We start from the raw sequence: 25,749 nt of genomic DNA, 5'->3' as shown, positions 1-25,749 counted from the left end.
AAACGTGGGGAGTCCAGGGAGATCTTTATGCCCAACGTTAGCCTCCAAGTTAGGGGGCTAACGTTGGGGCTAACTTCATGTCTCCAGGATCAATTTCACTTATTCCTTTCTTCTCTTCTAGCCATTCCTCTTTGCTTCAACCTTTTTCCAAGCTTTCTTCACCTATCATAAATCAACCAAACTCATCAAAGTTATGCTCAAAATCATGAGATATTCAATCTTTCATAATATGCAACAAATATAGCACAAAACCTCATGAAATGGCATGAATTCATAAATGGTTGGTTCAATCAAGGGAAACATGAAAATCTACTCAATTAGCTTGCTTGTAGCTCAAGAAAGTGCATAATTCTAATGAAAACTAAAGAAAAAGACTAGCTAAAATAGGCTAGGATGACTTGTCATCAACCAATAGCTTGGACCTTAGGACATATGCCTGTGGTGTCTTTGTACTAGGATCTGCTTGGATGATTAGGTTCTATGGAGTGCTTTAACACTTGGTAACTTGGGTTAACTAACCCGGGATTATCAACCGAAAGTCCATTATCAAGAACAACCTAGTTACAAGGCATTTAGTAACCCAAAGAGGTGCTGGGCACCAATGTCTTAAGAGGAATTGTGAGCCAAGTGTCTGTAGTGAATATGTGTTAAGTACAAACAAGCTAAGAAACTGCTACAACACATGACACTGAGCTAAAGAAAATAAAGAAAAGCAATTACCAAGGATGAGTGAATAATAAGAGGTCATAGCAGTGTGTTAATTGATGCTTAAAGGAGATAGTCTATGCCTAAAGATCAATAAGAAGTGAGTTATTGCATTTTCTGCATAAAACCCCATGAACTAATAATAATTACTTGCTGATATGAACATCACCTTCTGTTTCACTCTTTCTTCTTAATAATTCAGTACTTGCTTAGGGACAAGCAAGATTTAAGTTTGGTGTTGTGATGCCAGGGCATCTTAGGCTAGTTTCACTAGCTTTTTTCTTTGTTTTTAATAGGTTTTTTGCACTTTCTTGAGCTATAAGTAAGCAAATTGGGTAGAAATTCATGTATGCCTAGATTCATTCAACCATGATTAATTTAATATAATTTCATGAGAATTATGCTATAATTACTTGTATGCTAAGAATGATAAGAATTCTCATGACTTTAGCAAGGCTTTGATGCATGTATTGGTTGATGATAGGTGAAAGAAAGTATGGAGGAAGGTTGAAGAAGGAGCCTGGCAAAGATGAAGAAGAAGCAACGTTGGCGGCGAAGTTGGATCACCAACGTTGCCTCAAACGTTGGAAGAGAGGCAGAACAATTCTCTGCATAATTGGCTTAGGCTCACGTTGGAGAGAGCGTTGGACATCCAACGTTACCCCCAACATTGTGATAAAATGTTCAATGAGCAAAGTATCGTTTTTGTCCCCAACGTTTGGGGTAAGTCCTATTTGTGTCCCTAACATTTAAATCGTCCTATTTGTATCCTTAACATTTATAAAAGTGATTCATTATTATCCTACTATCAATTATACTAGCAAATCAGATTATATTTTTCAATTATTCTCACTTGGATGTATTCATTCTCAATTAAGTCTGACTTGGATGTGTTTGATTTAATATTATACCCACTATTTGTGTTTAGATTCAATTATGTCCCTAGAAAAGTGAATTATATAAATGTCGTAGGAATTAGTTTCAACATTTGATGAACTATTTTTCGGAGTTGATTATCGATTCTATCCCAGACATTTGTATTCTAACTTCAAGAAGAGATTTTTAAAACTCAAACTAAAGCGCTCATGATGTGTAATTGATGGCAGGATAACATTGAATCACTTTTACAAATGTTAGGGATACAAATAGGACGATTTAAACATTAAGGACACAAATAGAATTTACCCAAAATGTTGGGGACAAAAACGATACTTTACTCAATGTTCAATTCTGGAACTGAATGATTTTTAAGCAACGCGTACGCATATATGACGCGTACGCATGAAAGAGCAAAATTTCTATATCCACGCGTAAGTGTGAGTCATGCGCACGCGTGGAATGACAAAATTGACCATCCACACGTACGCGTGGGTCACGCGTCCGTGTCACTAACGAACGTTGGAGTCTAACGTTGCCTCAAACACCAGCCTCCAATGTCTGCGATAAAGAGCCCAGAATTTGGAATTGAAAAACTTGAAACGACGCGCACGCGTCATTGACGCGTACACGTGGATGCGAAAGATAGCACAGCACACGTACGCGTGGAGTACGTGCACGCGTGAATATGCCAACGAGCTTCCCCATCTCTGATCTACCCATTCTATTTACTTTCTGCTCTTTAATTTCATGCTTAACCCCCATTTCCATTTAATTTCTTGCAATTTAAGCTTCTGTCATTTAATTTCCCATAATTTCATTTCTATCATTTACTTTCTTGCAGTTTAAGTTCCTGCCAATTTTACTTTCTGAAATTCCCAATTCAATTCCAATTTCGCTCAACTACAACAATTCTCCAATTAACTTTGATCAATCTACCAATCCCTGTGGGATTCAACCTCACTCTACAGTGAGTTTTTACTTGACGACAATCCGGTGCACTTGCCGGTAGGAAATTTGTTGAGAGGCAAATTTTCGTCAATCGCGGACGCACAAGGGGTGGTGCGGACGCTCAAAAGGGGATAGGGGGTTGCGTTCAGGCGCACAAGGGGTGCGTTTGCTGCGACCAGAGGGGTTTCTAAGGTATGTGTGGTCGCACACAGCTATGCGCTCGCACAAGTGTTTTCTTTTTTTTAGAATAACAGGGTGACGTGTGCGGTCACACGCAGGATGTGCGGTCACAAGGAGAAAAGAAGGGTAGTATACACACGCACAAGCCGTGCGCGTGCTATGAACAGAGGGTGTGTTGAGGGGCGTGCAAGCACACACTGCTGTGCGGACGCACAGGGGCGGGAAAATAGGGGAGCTGCGCACGCGCACAAGGCTGTGCGGACGCACAGGACTCTGTTCCTGCAACAAAAATTTTGGCTCTAAAGCACCAACTTTGACATCCAAAACAGGTTTTGAAATCCCAAAACATCATAAAACTCTGAAAGACACATTATTTTACTAAAATTACCCAACAGACTTTAAAATAAAACTAACCAACCAAGCCAAATAACCAATTATTCATGAAACAAAAGCTAAAAGAGAGAGGGTTAGAAGGATATTACCATGGTAGGGTGTCTCCCACCTAGCACTTTGGTTTAAAGTCCTTAAGTTGGACTTGGTGAGGAGATCCTTGTTAGGGCGGCTTGCGTTTCCACTCTTCCTTGAATCTCCAACCAAGTTTGCTCTTGATTTGACCTCTGGGGTCCCAAATGAATTGCATCAAACTCCTAAGAGACTTCAGCTAGCAATTAGGATCATTAAGTATTGATCCTTGAAATTAATACCCGGATCCCATACTTGAGTTCCTCTATCACCATTGACATGCTTGTACACTCCCCAGAATCCACTAAATTGACTCATGCACCAAAATTGAGCTCCAAATGTTGAGATGGCTCCTTTGATGAACTTTCTATTTCTTTTTCAGTTAACATTCTTCTCTCCACCATTCACTACTCCAAGAAAGGTTTGAAGTTGAAAATCTGTCTCTAAGACGGCATATTGATGTGGGCCTAGAAAGCTTGCTAGAGGGGTCTTCACCCACTCAATTTGTTCTTGCACAACTATCTTCACTCCTTGGTAGCTAAGATATTCCTCAACCTCCTCTAAACCTTCCTCATCATCACTCAAGTCGAAAATTGGAGGTTGTGTGAGGTCCACATCAACATCTCCTTCAAAATCCAATAAGGGAGGCTCATGAAGGTCATTGGCGGGGTTGACCAAGTAGGACAAAAAATCTTGAATGATAGAATCCTCTTGATCACTTCCTACGAACTCTTCATTTATCTCCTTTTGTACTTCATGTTGTGACTTGATATCTTCTACTTGATTTTGTAATTCTTCGTTTACTCCACGCTTTTCACTTGGTTCTACAAATTCATGCACTAGAATTTCTTGGTCATGGCATGAACTCAATAAGGCTAACCGGTCAAGAGTTTTCGCTACTGTAGACATGATTTGCTCTTGCTTCTTTCGGAACTCTTGTTGTTCTTGAATGAGGATGAAAAGTTCTTCTTATGTGGCTTGATCCATATGTGAAGATGAGGATTGTGGTGATGAAGGTTGACAAACAAACTCATGAGGGTAAGGATTATGGTTTTGTATGTAGTGAGGTGGGGTGTATAGAATTGGTGACTAGAAAGGTAAGTGTTTGGGTTCCATTGGGGTGCATTGTAATAATAGTGTGAAAAAGTCATAAAGAAAGTATAAACAAAACTTACTAATAAAATCAAACAAACAACCAGAAAGTGCTATTTATACTATTAACATATTCACAACAACCAAAAGATATAACACCGTTTGCATCCCCGGCAACGGCGCTAAATTTGATAAAGAGAATTATTGCTGGTTTAGAATCAATTGAAACAATTTGTTAGTAGCATAGTCCAAACCAACGATGAATTCTCTTAATCAAATGTCAAATTCAAATTCAAAATAACCGAGAGTAATGAAACCTCGGGTCGTCCTCCCTAGGATGCACTTGGAAGTGTTTCTCTTTCGGTTGTGGAGGCAAAAAGGGGTTTTTGAATCAAGGAACTAAAGATTAAAGGAACTAAGCAATAAAAGAACTAAGAAATTATCAAAATTGGAAATTAATGCAAGCAAAGGTAATTGGGATTAAAACTAGTGAAAATGTTATAAATACAATAAAAGAGCCTTGACTTGGAAATAAGAGGAACCAAGGAATCCTATCATTGCCATAACCACAACTATGGTAATTATCATGAGTCAATCTCACCTAGTCAACCCCAACCATCGAGGAGTAAGTCAAGCAAGCATAATTGACCTTAATCCATAAGTCCTAGCTAACTTAACAAACAAGTTGATAAAAAGCTAGCGTCAATGGAAACAAGAGTCAACTAACTACCCAAGAATTACCACTAAATGTCAGACATTATGACTCTAGTATCCTAGGAACTCAAACCACAAGCCAAGGTGGGAAAATCTACTCAAAATCTAGAGTTGGAATTTTCACAAACACCTTGTGTGCATAAAAGTAAAACATGAAAAATTGCAAAGTAAAATGGAAAACTATAACCAACTATCAACAAAACTAAATATAGACAAACAATCAGGCATAAAGAAAGCATAAGATATAAAATTCATTAATCAAAACTTCAAAAAACTTAAAATTGTAATTATAAACAAAGTAACTTGAACCAAAGGAGATAAAAATGAAGACAATGTAATCAAAGAGAAAATTGAGAGTACTTACAATTAAAGAAGCAAAATCCAAAAATCAAAGCATGCTATAAAATGCTAAAATGGAAATTGAGAATGAAACCCTAAGAGAGCAACGCTACACTACTCCTACTCCTACTCCTAATTACTCTCTAAAACTATCTAAGTGAGCTCTCTTGAAATGTGTTGAATTCTCCTTGATATAGCACTCCAATTCAGCATTTCAGCCTTCTAAAATGGGCCAAGAGGACTCAAAAAATGTGTTGCACGTATTTCATTAACAAAATCACGTGTTGGGTCCTGTGCGGACGCACAGATGTGTGCGTCCGCACACTTTGCTGTTTTGGCTCCTATCCGCACACACAGGTACTTGTGTGCACGCACACATGGAAATTTCCTCTTGTGCGTATGCACACTGGCTTGTGCACACGCACACTTGGCTGATTCGGTCTTGTGCATACGCACGCTTGCTTGTGCGCACGCACACCTTGCTGTGTGTGCTTTTCCTTGTTTTCTTCATGTTTTCTCCTTTGTACATGCTTTCTTTCACTATTGGCTATCCATTCTTGCCTCTAAGGCCTGAAAACACTCAGCAAACATGTCATGGCATCAAATAGAATAAAAGTGGAATTGAATTGCTCATTTTAAGCACAAAATTGCATGTTTTCACATTTAGGATCAACTTGGGGATAAAACACAAAAGTATGCTCTTTTGGTGCTTAAGTGTGAGTTCATGTGCTAGAATCCATCCAATTTGAGTCAAAATACACCAACAAATATTGACTCATTAGCCACGGTCATCCAATCTGAACGAGGGTGAAGCTCCAACAGTTTATTCTCTTTGGTGATCCTACTCAAAATGCCACAGACAAGGTCGAATCTTCCGGATCAAAGAATGTTGTTCCTTTGGGTTCTAGCCTTTACCACAGAGACCCTAATCTCCCCAGAAATTGGCTGAACTGGTGTCTCGAGAAGTCCCCAACAAAGTCGTTGATTAGCCATCTGAGAGATGTATAATCAAGCTGGCGGTTCGCGCTTTTCTGCCACATATTCACACGAACTCAAGTAGACACGGGTGGTTGTCAGGAACGCGGTTCTAGTATGATGAACAGAGCTAATTGTCACTGATCATCCTATTCACCATGTTGAAGAATGAATATACATCTTAGAATTAGATCAAACACGGATTAAAGGAAAACAGTAATACTTTTATTAATTCATAGAACTCAGTTGGCTCCTCCCCTCAACCTAGGAGGTTTTGAAACTCATACTAAAAGAAAATACAATGATGGTAAACAAAAATATGCTGGAAGAGATTGAGGGTAAAACAGTCTTTTTAGTGCTAAAATCCACTTCTAGGACCCACTTGGTGGGTGTTTGGGCTGAGCTTTGATGAGATCCACGTGCTTTGAGGCCTCTAGAGCATTGAACACTGGCTAGGGGGTCCTCTTTGGGCGTTTGGACACTGGTCTCTTCTCCTTGCGCGGTGGACGCCTGAAAGGGGGCAAGAAGCTGGCGTTGGATGCCAGTTTTGGGCCTTCTAATCTGAAGCAAAGTCTGGACTATTATACATTGCTGGAAAGTCCTGAAAGTCAGCTTTCGATAGCCATTGAGAACGCTCCATTTGAACTTCTATAGCTCCAGAAAAGCTCTTTCGAGTGCAAGGAGGTTAGATTCGGACAGCATCTGTAGTGCTTTCCTTGTCTCTGAATCAGACTTTTGCTCCAGCTCCTCAATTTCAACCAGAAAATACCTAAAATTGCACAAAAATACAAAAACTCATAGTAGAATCCAAAAATGTGAATTTAACACTAAAACCTCTGAAAACTTAATAAAAACTAAACAAAACATACTAAAAACTATATGAAAATGATGCCAAAAAGCGTATAAAATATTTGCTCATCAATGCACCTCGCTGAGCATGCTGAATACTATTCTGGAAGCAAAGATTTATTTTGGGAGTTGTTTTGTACTTAGTTTATATACATATTTTCTACTTTTGTATATTATCTTATATATCCCTCTTAGAGTTTGCTTTTGGAGAAACAGGATTTATGTTTTAGTTATCTTTCGAGACGTATATGTATATTTCTAGCCGGCCTTTGCTTCGCAGTTCAAGACTAGAGCTTGTTATATAACTCTGTTGGAACTATATATATATATATATATTAGGATTTTGGTTTTCTGTATCTAGCTTTCTATTCTTGACCTTTCGAGTACAACACGATTTCTATTTCATTTTGCTTATCCTTTCTTTCAATGCTCCTAGTTATACTATCTTTCAAATATATATATGTACTTTTCTATTTTAGAGGTCGTAATATCCCACCACCTCTTATTTATGACTTAAGTGTAAAGCTCTGTGTATTAGGGTATTATAACGTCAGGCGTAGAGAGGACGACGGTGCTGTGGAGGGTGGGAAGAGGAGTTTTCGGCGCTGTGGAGAGAGTTAGGGCTTCTGGGCTTGCTTCCTTACTCGAGTGAGGAGTCAAAGTGGCGGCTAGCTAGGTTATCTACTTAGGAGAGGGGGGCTTAATATATTAGAGTTTTTAAGTGAACCAATTCAGTTTAGATCGGTTAGGGTTTTCACTAGAAGAACTTAAAACCAAACCGAACCGTAGAAAAAATTTCAAAATATCATTTTTTTATTTTTTCGATTTTTGGTTTGTTCGTTTTTAATTTTTTGGTTCAGTTAGTTGGTTTTGTTTGGTTTGGATCGATTATGATCACCCCTACTTAGTAGTGTATTTTATAAAATTATATCCAAAATCTTGGTGCATAGGTTGCAATTTGTTATAAATAGATTGATAAGTGATACACAAAGTGTTTTAGTTAAAGGAAGACTGATTAGTGACAATGCATTAATTGCATATGAATTCATGCATTTTCTAAAGAACAAGAAATATGGGAGTTATGATTTCACTTTGAAGATCGATATGAGTAAAGCATATGACAAGGTGGAATGGTCTTTCATATGGTCTATGATGAGAAAGCTGGGTTTTTGTAATAAATTGGTGGATTGAATTAGGGAATGTGTGATAACAATTTCTTATTCTATTACTGTGAATGGTCAACCTTATGATTTATTTAAACCATGTAGAGGGGTGCGACAAGGCAACCCCTTCTCCCCTTACCTTTTTCTATTTTGTGCATATGGACTTTCCCATCTGCTCCACAGAAGAAAACAGAGACAAGAATTTTTTGGATTGGGACTTAATCACTGATGCCCCAAAATCAATCACTTATTTTTTGCAGATTCCTCAATACTGTTTAGTAAGGCTACGGAAGAGGATTGTCATCAGTGTTATGAGGAGATTAGTGGTTAGAAGTTCAACTTGGATAAATCATCAGTGTTCTTTAGTAGATATACACCAGTGCATATGCGAGATTTCCTAGCTAACATACTCCAAGTTTCTCATATTGGTAATCAAGACAAGTATTTAGGATTTTCATCAGTCATCCAAAGGTCTAAAAGGTCAATATTTAATTACATAAAGGATAAAGTTATGCAAAAGCTGCAACACTGGAAAGGGCTTTACTTTCATCAAGTGACAGGAAGGTGTTAATAAAAGTCGTGGCAACTATTGTACCACTTTACACCTTAAACTGCTTCAAGCTGCTAGAAACGTTGCTCAAAGAAATTCAGAGGGCTATTATGCAATTCTGGTAGAGACAAAAGGGAAGCGAAAGGAGGATGCAGTGGATAAGTTGGAGAATTATTTGTAGGTCGAAAAAACAAGGGGATTAAACTTTAAAGATCTAAAATCCTTTAACCTTGCTATGTTAGGTAAGCAAGGGTGGAGACTATTGACTAGACCTAATTTAGTGATTTCTAAGGTTTATAAAAGTAAATACTACATATTCTCTACTTTTTTAAGGGTTGAAACAGGAACCAACCCCTCATGGGGTTGGAGGAGCGTGTTGGAGGGTTGAAAAATTTTGGAAAAAGATATTCTTTGGAGAATAGGATGAGGCAGTATGATCAACATTACACATAATTCATAGCTCAAAGAGTTTACTGCCATAACACCTATAACTAATGCAAATGCAGAATACACTCCATAATGAGTTGCAGAACTAATGTTACCAAATAGACAATGGAATTAGGTAAAAAAAAACATTTCAGTCAAACAATAGCAGAGAGAATTATTAATACCAAAATTGTAAAAGGATAAAACTACATTAGCTGGCTGAAGGAGAAGAAGGAAAGTTATTTAGTCTCATATGGTTATAAAATTGCATTTTAGATTTAACATCCTCCAATGGAATTTTTTCCTGTTTAGTGCCAAACAAAATCCCTATGGTCAGGAATATGGAGACTTAAAAGCCAACCCAAGGTAAAGAATTTCTTATGAAATCTAATTCATAATGAATTACCAGTCAAATTAAAGCTCTACACTCAAATCCTCCAAGTTAACTCTATTTGCCCACTATGTAACTCAGTAGAGGAATCGACCTTACATTGTTTGTGGGTCTGTCCAGATTTAGAAAAATCTTGGAGGCTACTAGGTATTCATCTCCCAATAGTTACCGATATGCCTTGGCGGTGGTGGAAAGAATTGCAAAATCAAAACAAAGGAAGAAGACAATTGAAGGAGATAAAGAAACTTGTAGCTAACCTGGCATGGCAGATTTGGAAACTCAGAAATGAGAAAGTTTTTGAAAGTAAGAGGAGTTGCCAATGAAGGTTGTTAATGCTGCTAGAAAACTCATGGAGGAGTGCACTGCCACCAGTCGCCTTTTCATTTTCCTTTTTTGAAGATGACTTTACCAATTTTTTTTTAATACTTCAAATGCATAGTTGTATTAATTAATTGGTGGAGCTCCATGTTTGCCATTCTGTGTCATATCTGTCTTTTGGACCAATATTTTATTCAATGAATAAAAATAACTATTTTAGTGAGAAAAAACCATCGATATTTTATAATAAAAATATTTTTTAATTATAAAATGACAACATATTAACAATTTGTAAAAATATATGTTTTTATATATAAAAAGACAAAATGTTATTGACTTTAAAAAATATTTTTTAATTATAAAAAATAAAATGTGATTAACATTTTGACAAAACATCACTAATATTTTATAAAGTCCCACAATAAATTATAACATGAGCCATTTTTGAAGAATTTATGGAAAATGATCTAATATAGAAAAGAAATCGTCAAAGACAGGCTAAAAAATTTTAGTATGGAAAAAGCATGTGAGTTTTTATTGGAAATAGAGCCTTTTGGTGTATATACAGGTAGCTGAATGTTGCCGATATAGCGGGGCCAATATGCAAGTAACATGCTGACTCAGCACGCATGCAGCGTGATAGACACGTGTCCTGATCAGGAGCAACATGCACCCTGCGTGTTGAACACATGGTAGTCATCCAAGCAACACGCACCTTACGTGTTGTACACGTGTCAGTCATACAAGCAACATGCACCTTGCATGTTGAACATGTGTCAAATGCTGGTTGGATGCCATTCCAACATGTAACCTGCGAGGTGAGTCTTCTACCTATAAAAACTGAAGCTCGTTATCATTTTATTTCATTGCGAGAGAGGTGTTTTAGTACCTTGTTGGTGTGATGGAGGGCACTGCAAATATAGTGGTTTACTACAATTGTGAGATTATACAAAATACATATGAGGGAGTGAGCTTTGCGTGTGAGAATCCATTTTCGTTTGTGGTTTCATGCACTATAACGTTCCCAGAACTACAATACGGTCTCGTCAAAGCATAGAGAGTGATATTTTAAAGAGGGTGAGCAATATTCTCTACAAGAGTCCGGTTGTCGTATTTGGCGTCTTAATACAGTTTGAGATTATGCTGATTGTTGACGAAACAAGTAGTCAACAGATATTTCATATTCACCAGCAAACTCACGTGCAACACCCAATGATTGATTTGTAAGTTGAGTTTAAATATATAGCTGTAGATGAGATTCAACATAACCCATATGTGCAGGATGACAGAGCTAAAACATACGAAGGAATAAAAACTAATAGCGAAGAGGAGTTTAAAGCTACGTACAAAGCCAGTGACGAGGACGACGACGAAGACAGAAAGGGGGGAGGTGAGGTAGTCGCGTAAACTTTAGTGGTTCCACCCGCAGTCAGTCAACCCATGGACATTCCACCTTTTATGCGTAGCTTGGATCTTGATGCCATGCATGCACCGAAGTTCCCCAAATATGCGAACATAGGTACATGAGGAGTGGATAGTATGTTTTCCTTAATTTTTTCACGGATCGATGAGCGACAATTTATTTTTTTTATAGGTGTTGTTGAACATGAAGATGGGGAGTACAGGATCGAAATAGAATACAATTCTAGAAAATCAGTCATCGCGGCAATTCGGAGTTAAATTATGATGCATGAGCATCTTTAGTTATTATTCTTTGGTTTAATTATTCTGTTGGTTCCTATAGTTTTCCCAAATTTTTAATTAGGTCACTATGCTTTTTTTTCCTTTTAATTTGGTCCCTACACTGCTTTTAGTTTTGTAATTACATTATTTTCATGTTAAAAATGTTAAAATTAACATAATATTTTTACCAAAATATATGCAATAAAAAATTTAATTAAGTTTTTAATTATAAATACCTTCAATTTGTGAAGAAATATTCAGTTAACTCTAATATTTTTTATGCTAGGAAGGACTTAATTACAAAATTAAAGCAGTGTAGGGACCCAATTAAAAGAAAAAAAAGTATAGGGACCTAATTAAAAATTTGGTAAAACTATAGGGACCAACAGAGTAATTAAACCTTTTTCTTTATCATTCCTTTGATTAAAGTTAGTGATTTTCTTATTATAATTGAGATTCTTGTGACTTAATTGATTTTATGTAGAGTTATTTTGACTTTGATATGTTTAGGAGATTGTTAAAAGATTTTAAACAAGGCCAAAAAAAGAGGAACAAGCAGAGAATCCCCAGGGAAGTGCAATGCCTTCGAAGAGAATTTGTAAATGTTGTCAATCCTGACCTCTTCATACTTAAGCGAGCATAACTTGAACTATTGAGGTCCAAATGAGACAGTTTTAGTGGTGTTAGAAAGCCAACATCTAGAGCTTCAAAATGATATGTATATGTCTATAATGGACGTTCAGTTTGAGCTACGCAAGACTGGCATCTTTAACCTCGTAAAAGTAGCGCCCCAAAAAAGGGCATGGCGTGTGATGCCCAAAACAGGCGTGTAACGCCTTCGAAGAGGGCTAATGCATGGTGTGGCACGCCCAAACTTCAAGTGCCATGCTGAGCCAACTCTTAGGGAACCATCCTAGCTTAAAAACACCTTTAGGGACCAATGGAAGATGGCGTGCCACGACCCACCATGGAGTGTCACACAAAGCAAGAAGCTATCTCTCAGGCACGAAGGCATGCCACACCCAAGCTTTCCAAGTGCCACGCCCTCCCAACAGCGTGCTACACCAGGATCTAGACACCTCCAAGGACTCCTCCAAATGCGTGCCACGCCATGTTCAAACCATAACTTCCACAAGAAGGTGTGCCATGCCTAGCATTCCAAGTGCCACTCCTTCGACCACTCCTCCATGAATGGGCATGTCATGCCAGCTTCACCAAGTGGCACACTGGTACAAAGCCTAGGAAGTCTCCAGGAAAGCCACCACAAAGGCGTGGCATGCCAAGTCCATCAAGTGCCACACCAAGTCCAACACTTCACCCAAGTATCACACAACTTCACCCAAGTCCAAGTCCAAGACCAATTACAAGGCCCATGATTACAAGGCCAAGTTTGAATTTTAATTACAAAGAGAATATCACTTTTTAGTTTAGATTGATTAAGAAAGATTTTATTTGATTTTGTTTTGAATTTAAAAGTTAGGTTTAGGTTAGAATATAAATAAGTCCAAGAAATTCTACCGAAAGACATCCCACTTTATCTTACCTTAGCTTATCTGATTACTTTTCATCCCTGTTTTTGGTTCTTCTATATCATAAGTGATGAACGGATATTTTATACGCTTTTTGGCATTATTTTCATATAGTTTTAGTATGTTTTATTTAAGTTTTATTAAGTTTTTATAGGTTTTAGTGAAAATTTCACATTTTTGGATTTTACTTTGAGCTTGTGTGTTTTTATGCAATTTCAGGTATTTTCTGGCTAAAATTGAGGAGTTAGAGCAAAAGTCTGATTTAGAGACAGAGAAAGCACTGCAGATGCTGTCTGGATCTGACCTCCTTGCATTAAAAAGAGCTTTTCTTGAGTTACAGAAGTCCAAATGGATTGTTCTTAACGGATATGAAAATCTAACATCGAGAACTTTCCAGCAATGTATAATAGTCTATACTTTACTTCAGAATTGAAGGCCCAAAACTGGCGTCCAACACCAGCCTCCTACTCTATTCTGGCATCCAATGCCCAAAGGAGAAGAGACCAGCGTCCAACGCCCATAAAGGACCCCTTAGCCAGCGTTCAATGCCCTAAAGACCTCCTAGCACGTGGATCTCATCAAAGCTCAACCCAAACACTCACCAAGTGGGCCCCAGAAGTGGATTTTGGCACTAAAAGACTGTTTTACCCTTCTTATGTAATCCTTAATCATTAGTCTAGTATTTATTTGAGAATTTTTACACAATTCAAAGACATAGATACTTTACATGTTTTTCATATTGTATCTTCTATCAGTATGAGTTTCTAAACCTTCTAGGTTGAGGGGATGAGCTCTGCTGAGTTTTATGGATCAATAAAAGTATTATTGTTTCTTTTTAATCCGTGTTTGATTCTCGATTCTAAGATGTATCTTCATTTTTCATCATTATGAATGCATTGAACTGGAACAAGTTTATCTCATTCTACATGGGTTCAGAGTGCGTCTTTTATCGGACAATGATGAGCCACTAGCTTGATTATACATCTCTTTGACGGCTAATCCACGACTTCGTTGGGGACTTCTCAAAAGATCAGTTCAGTCGAGGTATGGGGAGATTAGAGTCTTTGTGGTAGAGGCTAGAACCCAAAGGCACAACATTCTCTGATCCGGAAGATTCGACCTTGTTTGTGGTGTTTTGAGTGGGATCATTAAGGAGAATGGACTGCAGGAACTTCACCCTCAATTAGAATGGATCCATACTAACCCTGGGGTTCAGATCTGGAGGAGCATTAGCGACCTCTCAACCGGCGTTGATCACATACAGCCTGCCATAGAAGAAATCATTCACAGTTAAAGAAGACAGTAAAACCAGAGTTATCCAGAAGAACAAGACATCTCCAAGCCTTAACCATCTTCTTATCACAGTTTACACAACTTTTGAGTCATGTTTTATTTATTTCCTTTTATGCGCTTTAAAAAACATACCTACTTCTTCTATCCGCCTGACTAAGATCAACAAGATAACCATAGCTTGCTTCAAACCACAATCCTCGTGGGATCGACCCTGACTCGCTCAGATATTACTTGGACGACCCAGTGCACTTGCTAGTTCAGTTGTACAAAGTGTGGGAACTCGTGCACCAATAAGCAACTAAACCTTTTCTGTTAAGGTTGGGATCTCTGTTTATCTTTTCATAGATTATTAATCTAAGTGTTTATTTTATTTTGAGGTTTATGCTTTGATCTATTTCATAATTGAGTTTTCTTTCTTCATCCCTAAAGATTAGAATTGTTGGAAAATATTCTAACTCCATTTTGGATTCTAGTATTACTTTGGAAAATTGAATATTGAAATTGGCTTGAAAACTTTCTCATGACTTTTTAAACACATCTAGGAATAGTGTGTTAAAAAGTGTGCAACTTTATAATTCTCATAACCTTCAATTGGTTTAGAACTAGCTTGAATAAGTGATATATAATTCGACCTATGATCCTTCTTGAATTTTATGTGAATATAAATCAAAATTGTGCTTAACCTCTTTTCTTAAATAATTGACTAAGGAATTAGCGATTAATTGGATTAAAGAGAAATTGAATTTCCAAGGAATTGGAATTTAATTATTTATGATTTGTCGTGAATTGACCTTTACATGCCTTGAAATAAATAAACACAAGAATTATTTTCCTAGAGAGTGAATATCTCCAAAACCTTAAAATTCACACCATTCTTGTTTTCATCTCATTACTTTTTTTTATTTACTTTTCCTCTGTTACAAGTTTGAATTATCTTATTCTTTTGTTTCAATTGTCTAATTAGTATTCAATTAATCATTGTTGACTCGATCCTTTAATCCTCATGGAAATAATATCCATTCACCGTGGTATTACTTGATACGATTCGGTGCACTTGCTGAGTTTATTTTTACACCATCACACTATCTCCAGAGGAGTCAATTTATATTGTTTATGAATCTGAGCCATAGACATTCTATGAAAAATGCAAGACTTATGAACGTGGACGCGATTGGTTTATTCGAACCCTCTTGATACAGAAGAAAGCTTGTTGGGAGATTCAAAGATACAACGGGAAACACACGTGTTCCATGGGAACGATTTCACAAGATCACTCCAAGTTAGACTCAGACACGGTTGCTGCGAGGCTATGAAGCCATTGGTTCAATCCGACCCATCCATAAAGGTAAAATCTATAATTGTGAAAGTTTAGAAAAGATTCAACCGCACCATTAGTTACCGAAAGACTTGGTTGGCAAAGTAGAAGTCAATAGCCAAAGTTTTCAGTGGATGGGAAAAATCTTACCAAGCTTTGCCATTATGGTTCTCAGCAATGGTTCAGAAGATGTCTAGTTCACAAGTCCAAATAGAAACACGACCCCCGTATAACGGAGGTGAAGAGTGGACATTGTTAGGATACTTCACCTTGTATTCTAGAGTTTCAATCTATGCATTAGAGTTTTCAAATATTAGGGATAAGTACGATTTTGGTCCCTAAAATTTTGTGCCAGAATCAAAATCGTCCCTCTTGTAATTTTGGATTTAAAATCGTCCTTAGCATTTTTTGTATTAAAATCGTCCTTTTAATTTTTTTTGGACAAAAATACCCTCACCACTACCAACATAATTACCTCCTTCACCACCACCACCACCAACTCCCACTCCACCACCATTATCAACATCATCATCACCATCATCATCATCATCAACACCCACTGCCACTCCACCACCACTAACACCACCACCAACGCCACCGCCGTCCCCTCCCCCCTTTCCCCTTCCCCCTCCCCCTCCCCTTCCCCCACCCCCACCCCCACCCCCACCCCGCGTCCCCTCCCCTCCCCCTTCCCCCACCCCGCATCCCCACCCGTCCCCTCCCCCTCCCCATATTCCCTTCCCCCACCTCCACCTCCACCTCCACATAGAGAAGCAGAAACAGAAAATCAACAAATTCAAGCACAAATTTAACACAAGCAGAAACAGAAAACAAAAAATCAACAAATCAGCAACAATAATATTCCACAACAAAAGAAGAAAAAATCCAGAAATTCACAGAATTCACAGAAGAAGAAGAAGAAGCGGCGGGCGGCGGTGGGTTGGCGGTAAGAAGAAGAAGAACGGGCGGCGGTACGGCGGTGGGAAGAATAAGCGACAAGCGGCAGTGTGGCAGCGGGAAGAAGAAGAAGAAACGGGCGGCGGTGCGGTGGCGGAAAGAAGAAGAATAAGAAGAAGAAGCGGCGGGCGATGGGTGGCGGTGCGGCGGCAGTGCAGCGGCATGGCGTCCCCCTTCTTTCCCCCCTCCACCCTCCCCCACCCCCTTTCTCGGCCCCCTTTCTTTCTTTCTCTCCCTAGTCCCCACCCACCCCGCTTCTCTAATCCCTTTCTTTCTTTTTTTATTTTATATTTATTTTGTTTTAAAATTTTATTTTTTTATTAAAATAGGGGTAGTTTAGGAATTAAATTAAAAATTTTATTTAAAAGGACGATTTTAATACGAAAAAAACATTAAGGACGATTTTAAATCCAAAATTACAAGAGGGACGATTTCGATTCTGACCCTCAACGTTAGGGACCAAAACAATACTTATCCCCAAATATTACAAGCCACTGGTTCAGGTTGATGGCACCCACCTATACGAAAAATATAAAAGTTGCCTTTTGGTTACAATTGTGCAAGATGAGAATAAAAACATTGTGCTGATTACTTTTGCCATCGTGAAAGGTGAGACCGCTGATGCGTGGTACTTTTTCCTCAGTAATTTACAAATGCATGTTGTAAGAAGAGATGGTAAGGGTATAATCTCTGATCATCATGAGTCAATCTAGGCAGCAGTAAATCATAGCGAAGGTGATTGGAAACCTCCAAGAGCATGGTGGATGTTTTATATTCGGTACATTGGTAGCAAATTCTTAAGAAAATTCAAGGTACCATACTTGCAAAAATTTGTTGTCAATATAGGTTATTCAAGGACAGTGGAGGAGTACAACATCAATTACAAGAGGTTACAAGAACGAGGCGAGTGGTGCACGAATCCCCACACTTCGTACATCTGAACCAACAAGTGCACTGGGTCGTCCAAGTAATACCTGAGCGAGTCAGGGTCGATCCCATGAGGATTGTGGTTTGAAGCAAGATATGGTTATCTTGCAGATCTTAGTCAGGCGAATAGAAGAGTTGTTGGTTTTGGTTAAAAGCATAAAAGTGAAATAGGGTATAAAATACATTGTGAATTCGAATGTAACCAGTGATAAGAAGATGGTTAAGGCTTGGAGATGCTTTGTCCTTCTGAATTAACTCTAGTCTTAGTATCTTCTTCAATTGTGAATGATGTCTTCTATGGCAGGCTGTATGTGATTGATGCTGGTTTGAGCAGCAGCCAATACTCCTCCAGATCTGAATCCCAGGGTTAGTGCATATCCATTCTGATTGAGGGTGAAGCTCCTGCAGTCCATTCTCCTTAATGATCCTACTCAAAATGCCACAGATAAGGTCGGATCTTCTGGATCATAAAATGCTGTTCCATTGGGTTCTAGCCTCTACCACAGAGACCCTAATCTCCCCATACTTTGGCTGAACTGGTGTTTAAAGAAGTTCCTAACGAAGTCGTGGATTAGCCGTCTAAGACATGTATAATCAAGCTGGTAGTTCATCATTGTCCAATGAAAGACTCACTCTGAACCCATGTAGAATGTGATAACCTTATGCCAGTTCAACGCATTCATATTGATGAGAACGAAGATACATATTACAATAGAGAATCAAACACGAATTGAGAAAGAACAGTAGTACTTTTATTAATCCAAAAAAACTCAACAGAGCTCCTCCCCTTAACCTAGAAGGTTTAGAAACTCATACTGATAGAAAATACAATGTGAAATTCGAAATATGCTGGGAGAGATCGAGAGAGAGTTCAAAGTATGTGATCTTCTCCCTTAAATACTAAACTAATGACTAAGGATTACATAAAAAGGATAAAACATTCTTTTTAGTGCTAAAATCCACTTCCGGAGCCCACTTGGTGAGTGTTTGGGCTGAGTTTTGATGAGATTCACGTACTAGGAGGCCTCTAGGGTGTTGAACGCTGGCTAGGGGTTCCTCTTTGGGCATTTTGGATGCTGGTCTCCTCCTTTGGGCGCTGGACGCCTGGACTGGGGCAGGATGCTAGCATTGAACGCCAGTTTTCAGCCTTCAATTCTGAAGCAAAGTATGGACTATTATCCATTTCTGGAAAGCTCTAGAAGTCAGCTTTTCATAGCCATTAAGAACGTTCTATTTGGACTTCTATAGCTCTAGAAAAGCTCTCTCGAGTGCAAGGAGGTCAGATTTGGACAGCAACTGTAGTGCTTCCTCTGTCGCTTAATCAGACTTTTGCTCCAGCTCCTCAATTTCAGTCAAAAAATACCTAAATTTATACAAAAACACACAAACTCAAAGTAGAATCCAAAATGTGAATTTGACACTAAAACCTATGAAAAAATAATAAAAATTAAACAAAATATGCTAAAAACTATATGAAAATGATGCCAAAAAGCGTAAAAAATATCCGCTTCCTTGCATGTTGGGGCGTTGAATGCCAGCCCTCACTGGCGTTCAACGCTAGCTCTGGTGCCAAGATGGGCATTGAACGCCCAGTGAGGGCTTCCTTAGTGACATTCAGTGCCAGGCTCTTAGCCAGTTTGGGCGTTGAACGCCAAGTGAGGTCTTCCTCACTGGCGTTCAATGCCTTCCCAGTCTCTCCAGATTCGGCATCAGCCTCAGTGGTGATGGCCTTGTACTCTTCTCTTAGGTTCACTTCAGTGTTACTAGGAAGAGTGTCAAGAGGGGTCTCAGGGATCCTTGATGAGCGGATAATTTATACGCTTTTTGGCATTGTTTTTAGTATATTTTTAGTAGAATCTAGTTACTTTTAGGGATGTTTTCATTAGTTTTTATGTTAAATTCATATTTCTGGACTTTACTATGAGTTTGTGTGTTTTTCTGTGATTTCAGGTATTTTCTGGCTGAAATTGAGGGACTTGAGCAAAAATCAGATTCAGAGGTTGAAGAAGGACTGCTGATGCTGTTGGATTCTGACCTCCCTGCACTCAAAGTGGATTTTCTGGAGCTACAGAACTCAAAATGGCGCGCTTCTAATTGCTTTAGAAAGTAGACATCCAGGGCTTTCCAGCAATGTATAATAGTCCATACTTTACTCAAGTTTAAACGACGCAAACTGGCGTTCAACGCCAGCTCTCTGCCCAATTCTGGAGTTCAGCGCCAGAAAGGGATCAAAAACCAGAGTTGAACGCCAGAAATGGATCAAAACCTAGCGTTCAACTCCACAAATGGCCTCTGCACGTGGAAAGTTAAAGCTCAGCCCAAGCACACACCAAGTGGGTCCCGGAAGTGGATTTATTCATCAATTACTTACTTCTGTAAACCCTAGTAGCTAGTTTATTATAAATAGGACCTCTTACTATTGTATTAGACATCCTGGATTGTATTCTGATCCTGTGATCACGTTTTGGGGGCTGGCCATCTCGGCCATGCCTGGACCTTTAACTTATGTATTTTCAACGGTAGAGTTTCTACACTCCATAGATTAAGGTGTGGAGCTCTGCTGTTCCTCAAAGATTAATGCAAAGTACTAATATTTCTATTCAATTCATCTTATTTCGCTTCTAAGATATTCATTCGCTCTTCAACCTGAATGTGATGAACGTGACAATCATCATCATTCCCTATGAACGCGTGCCTGACAACCACTTCCGTTCTACATTAGATTGAATGAGTATCTCTTAGATCTCTTAATCAGAATCTTCGTGGTGTAAGCTAGAATGATGGCGGCATTCAAGAGAATCCGGAAAGTCTAAACCTTGTCTGTGGTATTCCGAGTAGGATTCAATGATTGAATGACTGTGACGAGCTTCAAACTCGCGATTGTCGGGCGTAGTGACAGACGCAAAAGGATAGTAAATCCTATTCCAGCATGATCGAGAACCGACAAATGAATAGCCGTGCCGTGACAAGGTGCGTTGACCATTTTCACTGAGAGGATAAGATGAAACCATTAACAAGGGTGATGCCTCCAGACGATTAGCCGTGCCGTGACAGGGCATTTGGATCATTTTCCCGAGAGAAGACCGAAAGTAGCCATTGACAATGGTGATGTATCACATAAAGCCAGCCATGGAAAGGAGTAAGACTGATTGGATGAAGATAGCAGGAAAGCAGAGGTTCAGAGGAACGAAAGCATCTCTATTCGCTTATCTGAAATTCTCACCAATGATTTACATAAGTATTTCTATCCTTATTTTATTAATTATTTTCGAAAACCCCATTACTATTTTATATCCGCCTGACTGAGATTTACAAGGTGACCATAGCTTGCTTCATACCAACAATCTCCGTGGGATTCGACCCTTACTCACGTAAGGTATTACTTGGACGACCCAATGCACTTGCTGGTTAGTTGTGCGAAGTTGTGAACCATGGTATTGGCATCATGTTTTTGGCGCCATTACCAGCGAAAGAAAGAGCGATGAATTTTACATAATCAAAGTGTAATCACAATTTCTGCGCACCAAGTTTTTGGCGCCGTTGCCGGGGATTGTTCGAGTTTGGACAACTGACGGTTCATCCTGTTGCTCAGATTAGGTAATTTTCTTTTTCTTTTATTTTCAAAAAAAAATTTTTTTAAATCTTTCAAAATTTTCTCCCTTGTTTTCGAAAAAAAAATTTTAAATGTTTTCAAAAATATATTTTTCTTCAGAATTTTTAAGAATGAATTCTAGTGTTTCATAAAGCGTGTGAAGCCTGGCTGGCTGTAAAGCCATGTCTAAATTCATTTAGACTGAGGCTTCCAATTCGTTATCAAGAGCAAGCTAGTTGGTGCTAATCCACCTACTGCTGATTCATGATCTACCTGCTACATGCTAAAGCTTGGATGGCTATTAAGCCATGCCTGACCCTCTGATTGGAGCTTTAGTTTAAAAATGCTAGATTCCTGGAATTCATATTAAAAATTTTGGAATCTTTATTTTTCTTTTTCAAAATGATTTTCGAAAAAAATTAAAATAAAAATACAAAAAAATTAGAAAATCATAAAAATCAAAAATATTTTTTTGTGTTTCTTGTTTGAGTCTTGAGTCACATCATAAGTTTGGTGTCAATTGCATATGCACCTTGCATTTTTCGAAAATTCATGCATTCATAGTGTTCTTCATGATCTTCAAGTTGTTCTTGGTAAGTCTTCTTATTTGATCTTTGCATTTGCATGTTTTGTGTCTTTTCTTGTTTTTCATATGCATTCTTGAATTCTTAGTGTCTAAGCATTAAAGAATTCTAAGTTTGGTGTCTTGCATGTTTTCTTTGCATTAAAAATTTTTCAAAAATATGTTCTTGATGTTCATCATGATCTTCATAGTGTTCTTGGTGTTCATCTTGACATTCATAGTGTTCTTGCATGCATCCCTTGTTTTGATTCAAAAATAAAAGAGAAAAACATGAAAATGATGTTTTTAATTTTTCTCTCTCATCATTCAAAATTTCAAAAATCAAAAAAATATCTTCCCTTTTTTCTCTCATCAAATTCGAAAATTTGGATTGACTTTTTCAAAAAATTTTTAAAATCAAGTTGTTTCTTATCTTTTTCAAAAATATCTTCCCTTTTTTCTCTCATCAATTTGAAAATCTTATCTTTTTCAAAATCTTTTTCAAAAATCAAATCTTTTTCAAATTTCTTAGTTATTTTCGAAAATTCCAAAAACATTTTTCAAAAATCTTTTTCCTAATTTTACATCAAATTTTCAAAAATAACAATAACAATTAATGTTTTGATTCAAAAATTTCAAGTTTGTTACTTACTTGTTAAGAAAGATTCAAACTTTAAGTTCTAGAATCATATCTTGTGATTTCTTGTGAATCAAGTCATTAATTGTGATTTTAAAAAAAAATCAAATCTTTTTCAAAAACTAATTTCAATCATATCTTTTCAAAATTATCTTCTTATCATATCTTTTTCAAAAATTGGATTTCAAAATATCTTTTCTAACTTCCTAACTTCTTATCTTTTCAAAATTTGTTTCAACTAACTAACTAACTTTTTGTTTGTTTCTTATCTTTTTCAAAACTACCTAACTAACTCTCTCTCTCTAATTTTCGAAAATATCTTCCCCCTTTTTCAAAAATTTCTTTCTAATTAACTAATTATTTTAACTTTTGATTTTAAAATTTTTGAAAAAAAATTACTAACATTTTTCAAAAACTATTTTCGAAAATCACTAACTCTTTTTCAAAAATCATTTTCGAAAATTCCCCTTCTCTCTCATCTCCCTCTATTTATTTATTCATCTACTAACACTTCATCTCACCCAAATTCGAACCCCCTCTTCCATCTGTGTTCAAATTTCTTCTTCCTCTTTTCTTCTAACTCACACTGGGACCTCTATACTGTGGTAAAAAGGACCCCTATTTTTATTATTTTTCTGTTCTCTCTTTTTCATATGAGCAGGAGCAAGGACAAGAACATTCTTGTTGAAGCAGATCCAGAACCTGAAAGGACTCTGAAGAGGAAATTAAGAGAAGCTAAATTACAACAATCCAGAGAGAACCTTTCAGAAATTTTCGAACAGGAAGAGGAGATGGCAGCTGAAAATAATAATAATAATGCAAGGAGAATGCTTGGTGACTTTACTGCACCTAATTCCAATTTACATGGAAGAAGCATCTCCATTCCTGCCATTGGAGCAAACAACTTTGAGCTGAAACCTCAATTAGTTTCTCTGATGCAGCAGAACTGCACGTTTCATGGACTTCCATCTGAAGATCCTTTTCAGTTCTTAACTGAATTCTTGCAGATATGTGATACTGTTAAGACTAATGGAGTAGATCCTGAAGTCTACAGGCTCATGCTTTTCCCTTTTGCTGTAAGAGACAGAGCTAGAGTATGGTTGGACTCTCAACCTAAGGATAGCCTGAACTCTTGGGATAAGCTGGTCAAGGCTTTCCTAGCCAAGTTCTTTCCTCCTCAAAAGCTGAGCAAGCTTAGAGTGGATGTTCAAACCTTCAGAAAAAAAGAAGGTGAATCCCTCTATGAAGCTTGGGAGAGATACAAAGGACTGACCAAAAAGTGTCCTTCTGACATGCTTTCAGAATGGACCATCCTGGATATATTCTATGATGGTCTGTCTGAGTTATCTAAGATGTCATTGGATACCTCTGTAGGTGGATCCATTCACCTAAAGAAAACGCCTGCAGAAGCTCAAGAACTCATTGACATGGTTGCAAATAACCAGTTCATGTACACTTCTGAAAGGAATCCTGTGAATAATGGGACGCCTATAAAGAAGGGAGTTCTTGAGATTGATACTCTGAATGCCATATTGGCTCAGAACAAAATATTGACTCAGCAAGTCAATATGATTTCTCAAAGTCTGAATGGAATGCAAGCTGCATCCAATAGTACTCAAGAGGCATCTTCTGAAGAAGAAGCTTATGATCCTGAGAACCCTGCAATAGCAGAGGTAAATTACATGGGTGAACCTCATGGAAACACCTATAATCCATCATGGAGAAATCATCCAAGTTTCTCATGGAAGGATTAAAAGCCTCAACAAGGCTTTAATAATGGTGGAAGAAACAGGTTTAGCAATGGCAAGCCTTTTCCATCATCCACTCAGCAACAGACAGAGAATTCTGAGCAGAACTCATCTAGCTTAGCAAACTTAGTCTCTGATCTATCTAAGGCCACTGTAAGTTTCATGAATGAAACAAGGTCTTCCATTAGAAATTTGGAAGCACAAGTGGGCCAGCTGAGTAAAAGGATCACTGAAATCCCTCCTAGCACTCTCCCAAGCAATACAGAAGAAAATCCAAAAGGAGAGTGCAAGGCCATTGACATAACCAAAATGGCCAAACCCAATGAGGGAGAGGAGGACGTGAATCCCAAGGAGGAAGACCTCCTGGGACGTCCAGTGATCAATAAGGAGCTTCCCTCTGAAGAACCAAAGGACTCTGAGGCTCATCTAGAGACCATAGAGATCCCATTAAACCTCCTTATGCCATTCATGAGCTCTAATGAGTATTCCTCTTCTGAAGAGAATGGGATGTTACTGAAGAGCAAACTGCCAAGTTTCTTGGTGCAATCATGAAGCTAAATGCCAAATTATTTGGCATTGATACTTGGGAAGTTGAACCTCCCTTGTTCATCAATGAACTAAGTGATCTGGATCAACTGACATTGCCTCAGAAGAGACAGGATCCTGGAAAGTTCATAATACCTTGTACCATAGGCACCATGATCTTTAAGGCTCTGTGTGAACTTGGTTCAGAGATAAACCTCATGCCCCTCTCTGTAATAGAGAAACTGGGAATCTATGGGGTGCAAGCTGCTAGAATCTCATTAGAGATGGCAGATAATTCAAGAAAACAGGCTTATGGACAAGTAGAGGACGTGTTAGTAAAGGTTGAAGGCCTTTACATCCCTGCTGATTTCATAGTCCTGGATACTGGAAAGGAAGAGGATGAATCCATCATCCTAGGAAGACCTTTCCTAGCCACAGCAAGAGCTGTGATTGATGTGAACAAAGGAGAATTGATCCTTCAACTAAATAAGGACAACCTTGTGTTTACAACTCAAGGATCTCTCTCTGCATCCATGGAGAGGAAGCGGAAAAAGCTTCTCTCAAAACAGAGTCAAACAAAGCCCCACAGTCAAACTCTAAGTTTGGTGTTGGGAGGCCACAACCAAACTCTAAGTTTGGTGTTAAACTCCCATATCCAAACTCTAAGTTTGGTGTTGGAGAGTCTCAACAAAGCTCTGCACATCTGTGAGGCTCCATGAGAGCCCACTGTCAAGCTACTGACATTAAAGAAGCGCTTGTTGGGAGGCAACCCAATTTTTATCTAACTATATTTTTCTTAGTTATATGTCTTTATAAGTTCATGATCATGTGGAGTTACAAAATAAATATAAAAATTGAAAACGGAATCAAAAACAGCAGAAGAAAAATCACACCCTAGAGGAAGCATCTGCCTGGCGTTCAACGCCAGAACAGAGCATGGTTCTGGCGCTGAACGCCCAAAATGGGCAGCATCCTGGCGCTGAACGCCCA

At 38.2% G+C, this 25,749-nt stretch overlaps 1 non-coding gene across 1 annotated transcript; it reads right to left on the bottom strand.

The window, feature by feature from the left end:
* Window positions 1-23,676: 23,676 nt before the first annotated feature.
* On the bottom strand, window positions 23,677-23,784 carry LOC112724898 (small nucleolar RNA R71). The gene has a single exon (XR_003164038.1). It is a non-coding gene; the product is annotated as a small nucleolar RNA R71 (small nucleolar RNA).
* Between the last annotated feature and the right edge of the window lie 1,965 nt (window positions 23,785-25,749).

This window comes from Arachis hypogaea, chromosome 11 (genome assembly GCF_003086295.3).
Source record: "Arachis hypogaea cultivar Tifrunner chromosome 11, arahy.Tifrunner.gnm2.J5K5, whole genome shotgun sequence".
In the NCBI taxonomy this organism is placed as follows: Eukaryota; Viridiplantae; Streptophyta; class Magnoliopsida; order Fabales; family Fabaceae; genus Arachis; species Arachis hypogaea.
The sequence above is the reverse complement of the archived record's forward strand: the minus strand, read 5'-3'. Positions and strand labels throughout refer to the sequence as shown.